Consider the following 15,520-nt stretch of genomic DNA (forward strand, 5'->3'; position numbering starts at 1 on the left):
AGATCCCACATCTACTCACCTATTTATTGAGAGGTAAGAGTCCAGATTCACCAGAATTTCCTAAAGCAGTGGTTCTCAACCTTCCTAATGCTGCAACCCTTTAATACAGTTTCTCATGTTGTGGTGACCCCCAACCATAAAATTATTTTTGTTGCTGCTTCATAACTCTACTGTTACAAATCATAATGTAAATATTGGATATGCAGGATATATGATATGAGACCCCTGTGAAAGGGTCCTTCGACCCCAAAGGGGTCGCAACCTACAGGCTGAGAACCTGTGCTCTAAAGTCTTCTATGTTCCATTGTTTCCAGTTCAGTAGTACTTTGTATATTGAAGAAATATACCAATACAGATGAGCTGAGTTTATTTTGTCATGGAGATTTCATGTTTTCATTCCCATAATGCAACCACAATGGACATAAGGCCACTCTTATCAACCATATTGGAAAAGCAACATGGAATCTTGGGCTGGAGAGATGGGTCAGCCGTTAAAAGTCTTCCCTGCTCTCCCAGAGGACTTGAATTTGGTTCACAGCACCTCCATCACATGACTCACAGCTTCCTTTAACTCCAGCTCCACCCAGGGGACCACATGCCTTCTTCTGGCCTCTGAAAGCATTACACATAAATTACATACATTCACACACACACACACATACATAAATGTAGTGATATTTTGTTTGTGATCTAACAAATAAAGCTTTCATGAATATCAGAGTGCAAAGCTAAACCACTAGAGGTCAGGGACTGGTGGCACACACCTTTCATCCCAGGAGACACAGGCAGAAGGATCTCTCTGTTAGTTCAACGCCACCCTGGGCTACATGAGATTGAATCTGTCTTAAAGAGAAACAGAGTTCACACAAAGATGATCCCAGCATTTGGGATCCCATGTCTTTAATCATAGCACTAGTGATATGGCTGGATGGGGAGAGGAATATAAGGTGGGAGGAGACAGGAACTCAGGGCATTCAGACTGAGCATTCAGTCTGAGGATTCATAGGGACAGGATCGCCCCTTTGGTTTAAGGATTCAGGAGAAGTAAGAATTAGTGGCTGGCCACTCTGCTTCTCTGATATTTCAGCAAGCTTTATTTGTTGCATCAAAGCAAATATCACTACAAATAAATACGAATAAATCTAAAAATGGAATATTATATTTTTATATGTATATAGATACCCTTCACGCTTTAAATTTTGGCTTACTTTGTTGGATTGTTAATTACAGTTTTCTGTTGTTTGATGTTTACTGAATATTTTCATCTCTTTGTTTATGAGTTAATTTTTTAATTTTATCGTTTTATTATTTAAAGAGGCTAAATTCATAAGCCCTAAATTATAGAAAAACGAATAGAAGACAGGAATCATCTTTAAAAGTATCAGAGCACTTACCCTCTTCTGAGCCTTTCCCCCAGATTAACTTTTCTCATTGTACATATCCATTGGGTATGACATTTCATACAAATGCAGGCTACACTGAGCATACCCCCCACCCTCTACATTTCCCTTTCTCCCTCCTTACCCCTCCTACTAGGTTCCCTGTTCTCCAAGACAGCTACACCCTACTTTCATATCATACTTAGGCACACAATTTTTATTGTGTCTATATAAACCTTGGTAACCACATATAAGAGAAAGAAGATTCCACTTGTCTTTCTGCAAGTGGCTTAATTTTTTTTAATATGATTATGTCAGCTGCCTCCATTTTCCTGCAGGTATAATTCCATTCTTCTTAATGAGTAGAAATAATTTCATTGTGTACATATGCCAACTTTTCTTCCTTCCTTCTTTCCTTTCTTTGTTTTTTTTTTTTTTTTTTTTTAAAGAAGGGTTTCTCTGTATAGCCCTGGCTGTCCTGAAACTTTCTCTGTAGACCAGGCTGGCCTCAAACTCACAGAGATCCACCTGCCTCTGCCTCCTGAGTGCTGGAATTAAAGGTGTGTGCCACCACTGCTGGCAACCACCTTTTCTTTATCCATCCCTCTCTTGTTATACTCTAGGTTGGTCTATAACTTAGCTACTGTGAATTGCTGTGTAAGTGTCTCTGTGGCTTGCTGATTTGGAGTGGTGTAGCTGGGTTTTTTGAGGACTCTCCATAGCGGCTGGACTATTTTACATCCCCACCTGCAGTGTATGAGGATCCCCTTTTCTCCTTACGAGCATTGTTTTACAAAAAAAGAAATCTTCTTAAATAGTTGTAGATTTGCAAATAAATTATTTTATTTGCAAATATACCATTCTCACCTATGAACATTTTACATCAACATTATCTACTTGTATAAATTGATAAATTGATGAACCAATATTGAAGTACTGTTTTAAAGATTTTACTTTGTTTTAAATTGTGAATGTGTGTGTGTGTGTGTGTGTGTGTGTGTTGTTGCCCTGGTGCCCTTGGAGGTGACTGGAACTGGAGTAATGGGTAGTTGTGAGCACTTTGGCGTGGTGTGAGGAACCAAATTCTGGCCCTGGGAATCCAACTCAGGTCCTCTGTGACAGCAGTGTGTACTCTTAACCACTGAATCACCTTGCCAAACATGAAATGCTATTTTAATTCAAGTCCTCATTTTTTTCAAGTTTCCTTGGTATCTGCCAGTATCTTGTCTGTGCCTGGATGCCATACAACACTCCTTGTTGCTTTTTACTTATGATGTCTTCTCAGGCTTGTATTTATGGTGATGTGGGACGGTGGTCTGTGTTCTGCCAATTAAATTTTAAATAAACATTAATTGACCAGTAGCCAGGAAGAAAGTATGTGGTGGGTGGGGGAGAGACAACCAGACAGGAAGCAGAGGTGGGTCAATGAGAACAGGAGATTTCTGGGAAGGAGGAAGTCCATTCCTGTGCAGTCCTGACCAGCCACAGAAGAAGCAAGATGTAACTGCCTCGCTGAAAAAGGTACTGAGCCATGTGACTAACACAGACAAGAATAATGGGCTATTATACATTAGAAGAGTTAATAAGAAGCCTGAGCTAATGGGCCAATCAGTTCATAACTAATGTTGACCTCTGTGTGATTTCTTTGGGACTTAATGACTGTGGGAACCAGGCAGGATAGAAAACTCAGTTAACATTATGGAGCCACTCTCTAGTATTGTCTTGGGTTTTGATGATCTCGGGGGTCTGTTTAGAGACAGGGTAACCTAGCTGTCCTTAAATTCACAATCCTCTCAGCTCAGTCCCCAGTTTTTTGGGCTTACAGACATGCACCTCCACATCTGGCATTCTCCAGAGTCTTTGAAGTAAAATTTCCCTCAGTTAGAAACTGGCTTCTATTTTTATTTTTTTCAATATTGGATGGAGGCCATGCCTTGGGAAGGAGAAGATCACAGAGACAAAGCAAATTCTGATGACATTACACAATGGTTGCTATTAGCAACAGGAGTTGTGACTATTGATGTTGATCTCAGCCACCTGTCTGGATGAGGGTTTACTAGTTTTGCCTACTGTCCCCTCCCCTTCAAAATGTGCTCTTTGAATGAAGTCACATAGATCGGCCTGCAATGAAGCAGCAAGGATTTTTAATCTACTTTTTCAGTGACTGAGTCACTACGTAACCGATTTGACACTATTCTGACAGGAGCTATGCCCCATTTACTTGATTATTCAGTCATTCACATAGTCTTGCGGATATTGATTATATGTTCTAGACCATAACTCATTCTACTTTAAGATGCTGCTCAGATTGTTCTAGAACTGACCCCTAGGAACTTTGTGTCAACTCCTGTGTTCCTTTCACATAATCATGGTGTTTTGCAGGAGTCTTTTCTTTTTCTTTTTCTTCTTCTTCTAGAACTACCAGATACTCAAGGCTCACCCATATGTTTCATCAGCCCCTCCAAGAACCAGCCAGTTCTTTAAGGAGTCCTGCTTCTCTTATTGGAGAATAGGGTTAAAGATCAAGATCTGCGTGTTCTCCATGCAGCTGTGATGCTATGGCTCCTAGGTTCCACCCCACGTTTGTATATCCATGTGTTGACGTGTGTCCATGTCAACCTACATGCATAGTCATAGGTCTATAAAAAATTCTATTTGGAATCATCAGTATCTACATTATGTTAAATATATATGTGCTAACATTCCAGCTCCAGCCCACAGAGACACGTCTTGCAAGCCTGCACCCTCTGCCTCCTACAATGAGGACCCAAACTTCCATTCCAGTTCTCTATTTTCTCAACTGATTAACTCCAGTCTAGTTTACAGCACTCTGTAATTGTTAACCTGTACCCCAATAGAAAACAATGTGGTGAACTAGCAGGCTTTAATCTTATGGACCCATTCCTTTCCCTAAGATTCACTTAGGTCAACACTTTCCCATTCCACCTCTGTGAAGTTACTTCATCATTTGCCTCACAGATAGGTTGTTTTGTCATACTTTAAACTCCATCCAAAAAATCTTCCAACCTCCTAAGTGAATTTTTAAATCTTGCATAAAGTTTGTCATTATTCTGTAAAGTTCCATGGGCTTTAACACGTGTATAGTCTCATGCTTCTAGCCTGATAGCCGCACAAATGAGATTTACTGCGTTGATGACATGACCAGGAGTATTGTAGACACCTCTTCCTCTTACCTGGAGTCCCTATAAAGCATTTATTATTTTTAGCCGCTCTGTAAGAGTTTTGCATTTTCAGAATGTCATGTAGATCGGGTGGATGGTATGTCACTTTCAGTCCTGACTTCTTTCCCTTAGCAACAGGTATGTGAGATTCCTCTGGGCTTTTGTGTGATTTGATAACCTCTCTGCTGGATGGGTGTCGTGCAATGTGCATTACCAGTCTGGGGGAAGCTATAAGCCAAGTGTTATAAACATTCTGGCACTGGCCTTTATGTGGCTCTTGACTTTGCTGGTAGTGTGAGGTGTGGGTCGGCTGGTGATAGAGTGTTTAATTCTGTCAAAGACCTTCCTGGCTGTTTTCTAAAGTGGCAATTACTGTTTTGAATTCATGCCTTCAGTGATTGAGAGTTTCTATTATCCTACAAAGCTCTCTGGATCCTTAATAGCATTTGTGTGTGTGTGTGTCTGTGTGCATGCGTGTGTGCGTGCGTGCGTGCGTGCGTGTGTGTATAGGGGTGTCAGGATGAGAAGGGGTGGTCACTTTAATTGGTGGTTTAACATCCCATTGTTATTTGACACTGCTTGAAATACTACAACCTTGTCTGTAAACATTAAAACCTAAACAGGAGACTTGAGTCACTGACACAAAGTGCTACAGACAGTTGGAGGTGGCTTAGGCTCAAGGAGAAAGGCTGGTTCTCTGGGGTCCTCTCCGAAGTGGAGTGTGGGATGTAGAAACCTTCATCTTGTTCCACTTGATTGACACTCCCATGCTCATCATTCTCAAATTAAAGGACACTGAGGTAATGCTGAGAGAGAGAGAGAGAGAGGGAGGGAGGGAGGGAGGGAGGGAGGGAGGGAGGGAGGGAGGGAGGGAGGGAGAGGCAAGGTGAGTTTTTTAACTTTTGTTTTATTTGTTTGTTTAGTGTATGGGAATAAAGTCAGGAGCCTCCTTCCACCGAGGGAGTATGAAGCCACTTCAAACTGTCCAGGAGGGTTTGTGGCAGGACTCAAGGGGTTGCTTATCTAACCCTGGCCTGGGGTGACTAGGCCAGGAGATCTTAGTCTACAAAAGGAGAGCCTGATAAAGGGGGTGGCAGAGGGTGGACTTAGATTTGGTTTGTATATAAAAGGCAAACACTAAGACAAGTGGTTCCCGGTCTCAAGGAATTTGCCAAGCCTTTGGGAGAGTGGTCCCCTCTAAAGTCAGCAGGGCTCCAGGAGGTTGGAGTACCTCCAGCCAGCCTTCTTTTCATGGAACTGATTTTTGGGTCTGTGTACAAGGGTGCTAATGAGGCAGCTTGGCCTTCCTTGTTCCTGAAATCTAGGCTACAGCAACCTCCTCCAGATGCTTAAGACACCCCCTCCTTCATGACCTGTTTAAGGTGTGGTTGCTTCTGGTATGGGTGACTGTGGCGCACCTGTTCTGTCCTTCATGCTTTGCAAAGCTCATCCATGCACCTGTTATATGACCCTTTGTGACCCCTCTGGAGACGGAAGATTTGCCCTGCCCGTTTACTGCCATTTACCATCTCTCAGCTCTTCCTGCACACCGCAGAATCTCAATGTTTACAGATGCCTCCTCTGTTCACCATTGGGTGATCTACGCTCTGTTTCCCTTTTCTCTGCTAGGATTTAGGTGCTAGGCTTTCTCTCCCAGCCTGACCCTGATGCTTTCGCCACCCCAGGCACATCTGCTCTACAGACTCCATAATAGAAAGTGTTCCCAGAGACGCGGGGTGAATGGGGCTGCTCCCGCACATAGGTAGCTAAAACAGACACGGGCATACATTTGAGAATAAGGCAGACACATTCATCTTCACATCGCTTTCAAAATATGTGCCGCAAAAACCTCCCCACACCAAGGCCACCCTTACAGATAAAACGTAAAGCTTTGAGAGCTGCCATACAGTGACCCCAGGTCACAAGACCTCCTGGTGGTGAGAGCTGGAGACTGAACCTGGCTGCTGAATCCACAGCATGTGTTTTTCTGGAAGCCGTGACCTTCCCACAGTCATAACTCAGGGCACTTTCCCATTCTTATCTTTGTGACAGCTCCATTGTAAATACAAGGAATGCCATCTGTAAAAATTTTTTTAAAAAACTAGAATTTCTATATTAAGAATCTTTATTACTAACAGAATGATCTAGCTGGGGAGATGCAGTATTGATTGGTTTTGCATTCCTAAAATGAAATGGTTGAGATAATTAACTTTAATTTTAATTTTTTATTTATTATTATTATCGTGTGTGTGCTGCAGCACACCAATGGATGTCAGAGGACAATTTTCAGGAACTGGTTCTCTCCTTTTATTGTGGGTTTGGGATGGAGGTGAGGTCATCCCCTTCTCACAGCCAGTACTTTGTACTCTAAACTATCTTTTCAGTCCCTGAGACAATTAGGTTTAAGAGAATAGGTTTATTGTCTAATAGTGAAGATTCTAGACCAGTTGTTTTTGGTCTATAGTTAATGGAATCAATAGCAACAGATGAGAGTGTATGATGGGTGAATGATAAGACAGGGTGATGGAGGAGAGTTATCTGTCTATGTTTCTTTCATTGGTTAATTAATAAAGAAAACTGCCTTGGCCCTTTAAGAGACAGAAAATTAGGTAGGTGGAGTAGACAGAACAAAATTGTGGGAACAAGGAAGTAGAGTTGGGGAGATGCTTCAGGCAGTCGCCATAGGAGTCTCCATGCTGCTCCTCTCCGAGATGGACGCAGGTTAAGATCTCTCCTGGTAAGCCACACCTCGTGGTGCTACCCAGATTACTAAATATGGGTTAAAGAAAGATGTGAAAATTAACCAATAAGAGGCTGAAACTATGGGCCAGGCAGTGTTTTAAAAGAATACAGTTTCCGTGTAATTATTTTGGGTAAAGCTAGCCGGGTGGCGGGACACAGCCCGCCGCTTCTCACTACAACAGGGTCCTACACTCCCCTTCAAGGGCATCTCTCAATGACAAGACCTGGCTCTGAAAGCCTATAGTACCTGCTGGTCTCGAACTCACAGAGATCCGTCCACCTGTGCCTCCTGAGTGCTAGGATTAAAGGCGTGCACCACCGCTGCCTGACTCTGGCGATCTTTAGATAAGCAGATACACCTATGTCTTTTGATTCCAGGAAAGAAACATCAAAGGAAAGCCAGGCAAGGCCGTCATCTGGTAATCATCACAACTAGTGCGTTTTTGGGGGGCAATATTTGTCTTTAAGTTCCCCAAACTCTGTGGACTAGGAGTAAGCAGAAAACATTCATTTATTAACCTGAAAGCACATACACTAGAAATGGCTGCTATGATCACCATCTACCAAGCTGCCTGGGCTCACAAGAGCCCATTCCTTCCAGGTACCCTACTGACTGCTTTGTGGGTGGCTTCCAGAAACCATCTGTCTAGGTTATGAAGGATGGAAAGTCCAAAACGAAGGTCAAGGTCTGCACTGAGTGAAGGTTCACTCTCTGGTTACCAGGCAGCTGTCTTCACAGTGATCTCATATTGCGGAAGAACAGAGGGCTCTCTCTGGAGGTTCTTTTCTAAGTACTAACCCTAATCACAAGGGCTCCATCCTGGTGCCCTTAATCTCCTCTCATGAGCCCCACCCACCTCCTAAAACCATCACTTCAAGGATTAAGATTCTTAATGCATGAGTTTGGGGACATAAATACTGAGCCCATAAACAGAGCCCAGAAGAGTCAGGAAGGAATCTCAGTACACTCTGGCAAGAGGGTGGGGCGCTAAGAAGAAAAGGCTCCCCACTTGCACACAGCAGGGACAGCTGCACCTGGAACTCTCATCACAGGTCCCACCTAGAATTCCATTTCCATAGGAGGAACCTTCCAAAGTGCTCATGTATAGCCCCGTGTCAGCTTCACACCACACGGCCTTTATTATTGATGTCATGTGATTCTAATCTCGTGTGTATTGTTCCATCATCAGATAACATATCAGAATACAGCAGAAAGGAGACTCTCTGTGAGTTTGAGGTCAACCTTGTCCACATAGTTAGACCTTGTCTCAGAGAGACAGAAACAGAGAGAGAAGAAAACGAGGAATGTATGTTGTTATTAGGGGCTTGTAAAATATGAAGCTGATGTTTATTGCATATTGTCTTGCATTAGCAGTTATATGCTTATTTTTATCATCACTTCAAGTTCAAATTACCCCTGAGTTGGAAGTGTGTTCATCTTTGTAACTCTTGTAGTTCCTGTCACGGTGCCTCAAATTCTGGTGTTCAATAAACAGAAGCTGAATGACAATAAGAACATTAGAACATGTTCACTAGCAAAGAAATCTGCGCTATAAATCCTAGGAGTTCCAACATAATGGAATGAATGAATACAACTCTTATCTTTGCTTTCTAGACAGACTTACCACTGGCAATAACAAAGATATGATTTTAAAAATACAAGGAAGTCCTAGGTCCTTCATGGGGCAAAGATTTTACTTTAGGTTCTCAGAGGATGACTCCCCTGGAACAGTTTAGAGTTCAGTGTTGTGTGGCTGTCACAGCATTTCTGGGCTGAGATGCAAAGCAAAGGTTTTCTGTGTGTCAGTCACCTCTCCTATGCTCATATAGGTGCCCAATTTGAACGTCTCCTGGCTCTCAGAAAAGAGCTGCGAGACACAGCCAGAGGTGTCTAGATGCCCCGGGGAAAGTCTATTTGAAGGCTTTGAAACCACAGCTTCCATATACAGTCCCGTGCTGTGGACAGGAGAAAGAGATATAGGTCAGGCCAAGCAGAGGACTGGTGTACTAGCCTGGTAGGTTGGCACAAAGTGGGCACCTCAAGAATGTGGGTTGAATATGTGGCAGGGTTCCCTCCCATTGCTAACCAACTTGTTAAGTCTGTTGTTACCTAGAAAGTAAACAGCCAGGTGAAAAATCTATCAAACAAGCACTCCACCAAGTAGGAGAGGTATTCAATAGCCCAGAGTATTAGCCAAGTGAGGTGCTGGTCCCTGAGAGTAAACCACCTTGGGGCCCTGAGAAGAAGAGGAGCATTGCCATCCCTTGTGGCTCGCAAATATTGTTTAGTCACTGGTTTGCAGTAGTAATCAGATTGGGCCCACACCTGTATTTGAAGGTCACATTCACAAATATTTAGATAACTTTTTCCGTGATATAAATGCCAGGATGGCCCTGTGAGTACTCTAGAGTCTATTTCCTGGTTCTTTGGTGGTGGGAATCCTAGTTGAGTGGCCTGTAATAAACCCTCAGAAGAGGAGCTGTCTTTGTGCAATGAGAGTTTGGACTCTGGGTAACAAGAAAAATGGCTGGTGGCAGAGAGACCTTGGCGACTGCATGCATCTGCGGTTGCGAGGGTTTGTTTTGTGTGTGCTGGGAGGCTTATGGGTGTGTCTTTTCCGTGCCCATGGAGGAGAGAAAACACGGAGATTATCACAGCTGTAGCAAGGAGAGCGGGCTGCATTCCCGCCTGGCTCCCGGCCGCCTGGCTAGCTTATGCCCCGAAATAACAACACACAAACTGTATTCATTTAAACACTGCCTGGCCCATTAGTTTCTGCCTCTTACTCACATCTTGACTAACCCATATCGAATAATCTGTGTAACACCACGAGTGGTATCTTACCGGGAAAGATTCAGCATGTCTGACCTGGTGGCTGGCTTCATGGTGACTGTCTCAGAGAGAGGAGAGGCAGGGCAATTGTCTGAGCCATCTACCTCACTTCCTTCTTCCTGTTCTGTCTACTCCACCCACCTAAGGGCTGGCCTATTAAATGGGCCAAGGCAGTTTCTTTATTAACGAATAAAATCAATACAAACAGAAGACTCTCCCACATCACACAGCAGATATTCATGCCCCCCATCTCATTTCTCCATGAAATAAGTCGGAATTGAGATCTATGTAAAGGAATTGCTCACTAGCTGTACAACCTGGAGGGAATCACAAATCTTTTCTGTCATTTGCTCATCAAAGCATTGTTTCATTCAACAAACATCATGTGGCAGGTGATAAGTACTAGGGATTTATTTACTCTTTCAAAAACCGCTTAAATCCCAGCTATGTGCCAACTATTGATCAAGGGCTTGGGTGCAGCAGTGAATCAAGTAGGCAATGCTTCTGTCCTCCTACAAGTTATGTTCAGATGATGTGGGGCCAGGGCAGACAATAAACAAACCCACAATCGGTACGACAGGTAAAAAGTCCTTTGGAGAAGATTGAGAAGGTAAAGGGATAAAGGGGTCAAGACTTTATCTTGGAAAGCCTCTGGGGAGCTAACATAAAGCAGAAACCTGAAGACAGCTAAGAGGCAGACATACATACGTGGAGAAAGAACATATCCAGAGATCATGATAACAATGATTCAATTAATTATACTCTCAAAGCTGGGGAAGGAAGTGGATTGAAGAATGACTCATTGTACACAAAAGCCATGTAAGTAGCCTCAGATCTCTTCTGGAACGTGAAAAAAAGGTTTGTTGTTCTTGTTCTTAACTTGGTAGCTTGCAGATTACAAGTCCAAGCACCTTACTACCTATGTAACAATTAGTTGACTTCCTGTTGACTGCAATATGTAGGTAGCACTCTCAGCTCCAGCACATCTGCCTGCATGCCTCCATAGTCCCCTTCATGATCATTATGGACCGAACCTTTGAAACTGCAAGGGAGCCACCCTCAATTAAATGTTGTCTTCATTAGAGATGCCATGGTCATGGTGTCCCTTCATAGCAATAGTAAACCCTAACTAAGACACTACTCAAGAAACAAAACAACCTGAAACCAAAGATGCCAAGAGAGGTATGTAAATAGATGAGATATATATTAAGGGCAACAAAGGTTACATAAACCTTAAGCAATGCTCATCATCAGTCACTAGTCTCTACTAACGATTGTCTAGGTCACAGCTGCATCTATATCTGAAGGTCTCATGCACAAATTAAATTTGCACTGACCTGCGCTACTAAGCTCGCACAAATGTCTTCAAGTCCCAGGCCGACTTTCTGCCCTGTGTAGGGCTGTATACCAGGCCTACAGTCTGCAAGCTAACATAGTCTCGAATATACCATTTCCTGCTCTGTTTGATTAGATGAAACAACTCAGGCCCTTAACCAAAAGTTCACTTGAGCGTCTTTATTTACAAGGAAATCGCTGGTTAAAAAATGTCTTAGCAGTTTGGCAACTTGTGAAGCCAATTCATTAGTGCGGGTTAGTGTAGTTCCTCTCAAGGGCAGTTACAATCTATGAGCCAAGGGGATCTCCAAGCCGTAGCTGGAGATGCAGTTACAGATCAGCCGGGGCTGAAGATCAGTGATAGAATAAGCGCCCAGCATGCGCCCTGGGTTTCATCCGGAGCACCGTCAAATAAAAAGTCTCAACCTTCCACTTTCTTAACACCGCACCTCCCCAAACCCCCACACTTAGATCTAACTTGGGGGGAAGTAATGGAGAACATGCGTGCTTCAGTTCAGTCTGAATGTGGCATTCGGGGAGGAAAACCCCAGCTGAGCACACATGAGTACATTTCAGCTTTGCCAGAAGAAAAATAGTTATGCATTATACATGGACTATAAAGACATTTTTTTTGTGAGCCTTACTTTCAAATGTTTGAATTTTAGAACTTAAAACGTTACATGTGTTTTGCATTTCTTGTTCCGTTAGACTAAAGAGAAGGAACTGAAATTTTGGTCTCAGCACTCGCGCGGTGTATCCCAGGAATGTGTAATATAACATTATCCCATAGCTCTAGAGTTCGTAAGCAGGACGTTCATACTCGCTGCTGATTGCTATGGAGGGGTTTTTATCCAGCAGCTCTTACTGATCTCCTACTATGTGCCCGGCCCTGTTTTAGGTACACAGACCACAGAATACTTTATGTCCGCACATTACAGAAACAAGCCATAACCGAGACGGTAAATACAGATGAGTCAGGCCAGGTCCTGAAGAAACTGTTCTTCCTGCCTTATTCAGGGAAAGGGAATTTGGGCGGGGCTGCTATTTTAGAGGAGGGAAAGCCTCACCCTTGAAGTCTTATTTGAAAAAAAAAAGATCTTGATGAACAGAGAAAGGAGTCTTTGAAGCTGAGGGGAAAGTGCCGTGGATGGATGGAGGGCAGGGCTCCACGGACAGAAACTGCGGGCAGCTTGGAGTCTGGTATGGTCAAAGCTGAGTGAAAAGCCAGCAAGAGACGGAGAAATGCAGCCTGACACGAAAGCCCACATGACAGGGTTCTGCGTACCCTTCCTCTCCCCACCCCACCCCACCCAAGCCAGTGGAGCCAACACCAGCCTGGGCTGGCTTCATTTGGCGGAAGTTAAAGAGGTGATAAGGAATTGAAAAGAAAAAACGGCTGCAAGCCAGCCAGGGAAGGCAGTGCATGCCTGGAATTCCAGCCCTCTAGAGGCTGAGGCAGGAGAAAGAGTTCAAAGTCATTCTTGGCTCTGTAGGATTTTGGCGGCCAGGCTAGGTAGGCCAGGTAGGATGCTGTCTCAAAAAATGAAAAGGGTTTCTGGATGTGGTGACATGCATCTTTAATCCTAGCACTCGGGGAAGGGAGGCAGAGAAAGGCAGATCTCTATGGTTCTAGGCTAGTCTGGCCTACTTTGCCAGTACCAGGTCAGCAAAGGTTACATGGAACCAGGCACACTCTGTTGTGAGCAGGTGTGGACAGCCCCTGCCTATATATGCTGGTATGCTGTCTTTGTATCCTGTATAAATTGTGTAGGGGGGGAGGGACATACCCAACATTCAGCTCTTCTCTAGAGTCAAAACTGACAGAAAAAGACTCATCCATTGGTCCTGTGTGCTATAGATATTAGTCACAGGCTTCTCATTGATGGTTTTCAAGGCTTAACCAGCTCCTTCAGAGTAGAGTGTGAAACGCCCCAGTCTTCTCAAAGAAAAGTTTGCCTTCCTCTTTAGCAGGAAAACCTCCCAAGAGTAATGTCCAAACCCATGAAACCTAAAAAACTGCCCTAACTAAGTTAGGAAACAAACTTATTTGTAAAGACAATTCACAGCATACTTTGTTCAACAAAAGTAACACAGGGCCTCAACAAAGTCAGGGCAAATTAGACCAGCACCACCAGGAACCTCAAAGAGGTAGGTTATACAGGCATTGTTTAGGGCTCAGAGGTAAGGACCTATTTAAAAAGATAGATAGAGACCATCTAGAATGACAGAAACAGGGCACAACAGGGTTTGGGGCTAAAAGTCCTAACCTCTAGCCACCTGCCACCCTATGCTTGCACAAACTGTAAAAGAAATTATTTACTTTGCATGTGGAAATGGACTGCTTTGAACAGCAGCTAACAATAGAATAAAAAAATCACACACAAGACATATGTGTAAAGAATGTCTTTATGTGTGTAAAAGGGATTTTTCATATGGTATTTCATAAATGTATGTGCATGCATATTTGTACTTTTAAAATACCATATGTAATGAAAGCTGTGCATAAATATTTATAAGAATACCTTTATCTAACTAGGCCAGTAACATTTAATATTTTTCAATAAATTCATATATAAAATATATACATTAGTGCCAAATGGAACATATATTTTGAAATATGAACCCCTGTAAAACTCTGAGGAATCCGGAGTAGAACCCACGTATCTGCCAAAGGAAACTTGGGAGCAGTCCTCAGTTGAAGAAAAGAAACAGTGCCGGGTCCCTTATCTTCACCGGCTGTTTTACTTGTCAAAATTCTGGTATCGCTTCTGCAGTTTTGTATTTGACTTCCGACCTCACGGCCATTTAACCTGCCAACTATTATTTTCTTTGAGGCCTTTAACACTCCACCCAAGTATTTTTGCTTTCCCGAGCAGTTGAGTCCGCTTCCTTTTCAACTTCACCTTAACATCGACAGTGGTTTACGACCTGGGTTTAACGTGTACCCCAGTCTAAGGTTTCAGAACGATTCGGGGCAGCCCTGTGATGACCTGAAGCTGATACCGCTTTGGGAAGCCAAAGTCTCCAGAGCGGCTCCCCGTTGTGCCAGGATTTCCAGGCAACCTGAGAGTCCCAGAGTTGGAGCCAGGCCCTGAGCGTGGGATTCCTTCGGGTTCCAGGTCCTTTTCCAGGTCAACCAAGCCGGCGGGGACCTCACCGCCGGAAAACGCCACCTTTTCCTGTCTCCTACCAGGCGGACGAAGAGAGAAGGAAGAGAGGGCGGCTGATTAAGACAATTAACACAATTCACTGGGTTCCTACTGAGGTTCAGGGACAGAGGGGCGGGACGTTGTGAAGCCCTGGGCGGGTGACCGGCAGGCGCAGGTGTCGCCACGGGCGGAATTTTACGGTCCGGAGCAGCAGCTGCTGCGCCACTCGCGCCGCCTGGCCGAGCGTCCGGGAGAGGCACCACCCGCTTCCGCAGCTTTGGGTCAATCTCTGAAAGACCTGGAGGGAGGGAGTCGCCTCCCTCCGGACAGGAAAAACCTGCTGCGTCTGCGTTTCTCTTGGTCCCGCATGATCTCAGCCTCCAGCCCCGCGTCCCCTGAGCGCCAGATCCACGCTCCGGGTTTTGGCGACAGCTTGCGAGGGGAGCGAGCTGCGCGTTGACAGCACGCGACCCTCCCTTTCCCTCCCGGGAGCTACAGCTGCTTGGGGGTCCTGGGGGAGCGGCGGCCGCGCTGCGGCGACGCGGTCAGGTGGCCCTTCTTCACCGCAGGTCCCCTCCCTCTGCGGCGAAGCCCCGCACTGCTAGATGGGCTAGGTAGGACAGGGAGAGGCGGGGACACGAGGGTGAGCACGTGGGGACACGAGGGTCCCGGGTGCGGGCGGAGTCCTATTGTCCTCCCGCACCGCACGGACAGCGTCGCTCCGGGGCCACCTCTTTGAAGAGAGTACCCCGCCACTTTTCTTTGTGCCCGAGAGAGCCCTAGGCGGCTTTGCCTCTGGAGAGGAGCCATATCCCGGGGGAGGTGGGACTGTGGGCTCCCATTGTCCTCCTAGAGCCCGCAGCCGCGCCTCCTGTCGTGCGGCGCGGGGGACAGGTACCC

At 44.8% G+C, this 15,520-nt stretch overlaps 1 long non-coding RNA gene across 1 annotated transcript; it reads right to left on the reverse strand.

Annotated features, from left to right (window-relative positions):
- Positions 1-350: 350 nt before the first annotated feature.
- On the reverse strand, positions 351-10,204 carry LOC119806345. Its single transcript, XR_005284198.1, has 2 exons — positions 10,149-10,204; positions 351-612 (listed from the first exon to the last, which is right to left on the reverse strand). It is a non-coding gene; the product is annotated as an uncharacterized LOC119806345 (long non-coding RNA).
- Between the last annotated feature and the right edge of the window lie 5,316 nt (positions 10,205-15,520).

This window comes from Arvicola amphibius, chromosome 2 (assembly GCF_903992535.2).
Source record: "Arvicola amphibius chromosome 2, mArvAmp1.2, whole genome shotgun sequence".
NCBI lineage: Eukaryota > Metazoa > Chordata > Mammalia > Rodentia > Cricetidae > Arvicola > Arvicola amphibius.